The sequence below is a fragment of the Vicia villosa genome, linkage group LG7 (genome assembly GCF_029867415.1).
Source record: "Vicia villosa cultivar HV-30 ecotype Madison, WI linkage group LG7, Vvil1.0, whole genome shotgun sequence".
Classification (NCBI taxonomy): domain Eukaryota; kingdom Viridiplantae; phylum Streptophyta; class Magnoliopsida; order Fabales; family Fabaceae; genus Vicia; species Vicia villosa.
Window position 1 is genome coordinate 122,298,834 of NC_081186.1, and position 3,221 is coordinate 122,302,054.

Genomic DNA, 3,221 nt, shown 5'->3' on the forward strand with positions numbered 1-3,221 from the left:
TATCACGTGCTCCATATATAATTCCAACGTTTATAATTATATACGTCATAGAGCCAAAGTATTTTATTTTTTGACAGGTTAAATTATTAAAAAATTTAGTTTTTAACCTTTTAAATATATATATATATATATATATATATATATATATATATATATATATATATATATATATATATATATATATAAAAAAGAAGTTATTCCTATCAAAACTATAATCTAGGGTTTTATAAGAAATAGGAAAAACACCAAAATAACAAAAATAGGATTAAAGGAAATAAAAGACTTTTTTATTTAATTGATATTTTTGAAAGTCTCAAAAGACTGCATATTATATAGTACTCATAGTGATCATAACTAGAAGGCCTAAATGAAAAGCCCAATTCAACAAAACATTCAAAATAAAATATCACTAACATAATTATATGACTAATTGAAATATCTATTTGCACCTCCTATCATTACCGCCGGGTTCACTTGAACCTTGTCCTCAAGGTTCTAAAATAAAACTAAAGAAGCTAATTTTGGAACCAATTCATTTATCTTTTCATGGCAATACTCTTTGCTGTCCAAATATTTTTTTTCAATAATTCCAAGACAACTAGTCATTTTGGTTGGCCTTGAACCTACATATATTGCTTCGGCACAGGCATGCTTCTTCATATACCCTTCCAGCTCTTCCCAAATCTTGTTCACCTCTTTATTATATGTTATAATCATAGACCTGTAAAATGCTTCGGGATATATGGCATTAAAATAAGAGTTAACATGTTCCTTCCTAGTCTGACCCTCAGGAACTGGAGGGATGTCTCTCACAACTATTGCAAAATGTTCTGGATTTCCATCAAGACACCTTGCATTGCTTGCTATGATGTTTTCCATCGATAACTCGCCAATTTCATTGAAAGTCCCTTTGCTAACTGCTTGTTTCTTCCCACCACCATCCGTTAAAGCAACAAGTAGAAGAACTGGTAGTAGAATAATGTCGACTAATAATAGGATAATAAATACATAGATTTTCATTGTGTCAGGTGGTCAATCCCGGTGGGCCGAGCTTGCCAAGATTTCTTACTTCGACAAACAGCCTTCAAGAAGGGCAACAAAGCAGGAATACCAACGTCAAGGTTGCGCATCCAATCCACTAGCATAACCTGATAAATTGTAGAGCTGCAAGACACAAAATCAATATCTCCAACTCCTAGAGCATCCCGAACATATCCTTGGTTCATGAACTTTTCCTTATTCGAAAAATCATAGCAAAGAATCTCTCCACACTTCTTTCTGATGTTGTAGTAATTGATATGTCCAGCATGTGACATGATGGGAATGAATATAGTATTACAAACAAAATATGAAGTTGTGCATGCGATTTTTCCATCTGTACCACATAGTTTGATTGGCGATTTGCAGGCTGGAACCTACACTTTGTTGATGTTGTCATAGTCAGGTTGTTCAATTATGCCCATGTCAAGTGCATAATCTGCATAAGCTTTATACTGAATGCCGAAATCAATGAACCCATTAACAATGGCAAATCCCTTTAAGTTTATATGAATTCCTTCTTTAGCTTTGTTTCCCCTGTGGACACGAGCAGCAAAAATTGGAACATAATGCCCAGCATATGATTCACCCGTTAAAAAATATCACGTGTAGCATATTCACTGTTGCAACCAAGTAAGGACGACCACGATTGTCCAATAGCAAGTGCAAGCATTTAAGGAGAATGCAAGTATTGGGGCAATGTATTCAAGGGACTGAATCTCTTAATAAAATATATACCAATCAAGGACCAAGCAATTATAAATTCAGTGATGTTGTAATGCAAGCTTTCAGTCAAAAATGTTTCCAATTCTTGTAAGAGAGCAGTGTTCACATAAATGGGTGTCAGAGGTATTTTAACAAAAAATTTGTGGGCAAAAGCTGAAAACAAGGTGTTGGCATATCTATTTAGTTCACTTTTTCCACGACCAAGAATATGAACAACTTGAGTATCAGTTGAGGTTTTAGAATTAATGATGGTATAAGATGGGTTTCTAACTAAGCTATTCAACAAATGGTTTTTGGAGTCACGAGAAATGTTTACCTTAGAATGAAGTGGTGAAGGCATGATGAAATTGTTCAGAACAAAAAAAGGATCAGGTGGTTTTGAGGGTGGCGGAGGTACCTAAGGTTGATCGGAAAGCGTCGCCAGAGGTGGCTCCAGTGATGACTGTGTTTCATCATCTTGGAACAAAAGTGGGGGAGGCACGTTAATTTTGAGATTCCAAGTAGCATTGTTTTCGACGTCAGAATTAGGATCCGGTAGCTTTGAAGGAATCATGAAATCAACATTGCTGTAAATATCAATATCGTTGGAATGAGACTTGATGGGAGGAATCATTTTAGTGATTTTAGCAGTGGTTGAAGGGGCTACGAGAGAAGGCAATTGAATTTGTGGTTACTTCATATTGGGTGTCAGGTTATTGAAGTTGTGAGTCCAATTGGAGATTCAACCTAACTTGTTGGAACAAGAGATTTTCGTTTTTGAACCAGAATCTGGGGGTTTTGGTAGAATTTCCATAAAACCCCAATCCTTGACATGAGTCTCAATCATGAAAGTTGTGAGAGATACATCAGTTGAGATGCTGGGAATATTTGAAGACATCTCATGAGAAGGAAAGTGAATGTTCTTCGTCTTTAAGATGGGTGAAGGGTAGAATTGAATTTCAGTATGGGAGACTTATCTTCAGAATCCAACAATTCACAAGCTTCTTCAATTTCTTCTGTTTCCCCTTTTGTTTCTTTTGTAGCTGAAATTCAACCCAAGGTTTCACCTTTAGAAGATTTTCTGCACAGATCTGATGCTCCTTCTACATCATCCTCCGTTGATTCATATGTTGGTTCCTCTTCTTCATCATCAAGTGGTAAAATGCGTCTTCACTCCGGCTTGAAATGCTATAATAGTTTTGTTGTAAATGTATCCCAACTATATATGTGATGAACACCAGACCGCCATATCCACCATGTGAAAGCTGAGCCTCTCAATGCTCCAACAACTTTTAAAACCTTTAATGACTTGGATTTTTCACGCTCCTTGAAAAATTTCTCCAAACATAGAATCCACCAATATGCATCTTCTTCCCCATCAAACAATAATATCGTCATGAATTTTAAGCGGAAGTGAGATCGAAAATGAAAGCACCAATTGATAGGAAGTTATTCCTATCAAAACTATAATCTAGGGT

The 3,221-nt window shown here is 35.6% G+C and overlaps 1 pseudogene; it reads right to left on the reverse strand.

Moving 5' to 3' along the window:
• Positions 1–495: 495 nt before the first annotated feature.
• Positions 496–1,634, reverse strand: LOC131620115 (serine carboxypeptidase-like; annotated as a pseudogene).
• Between the last annotated feature and the right edge of the window lie 1,587 nt (positions 1,635–3,221).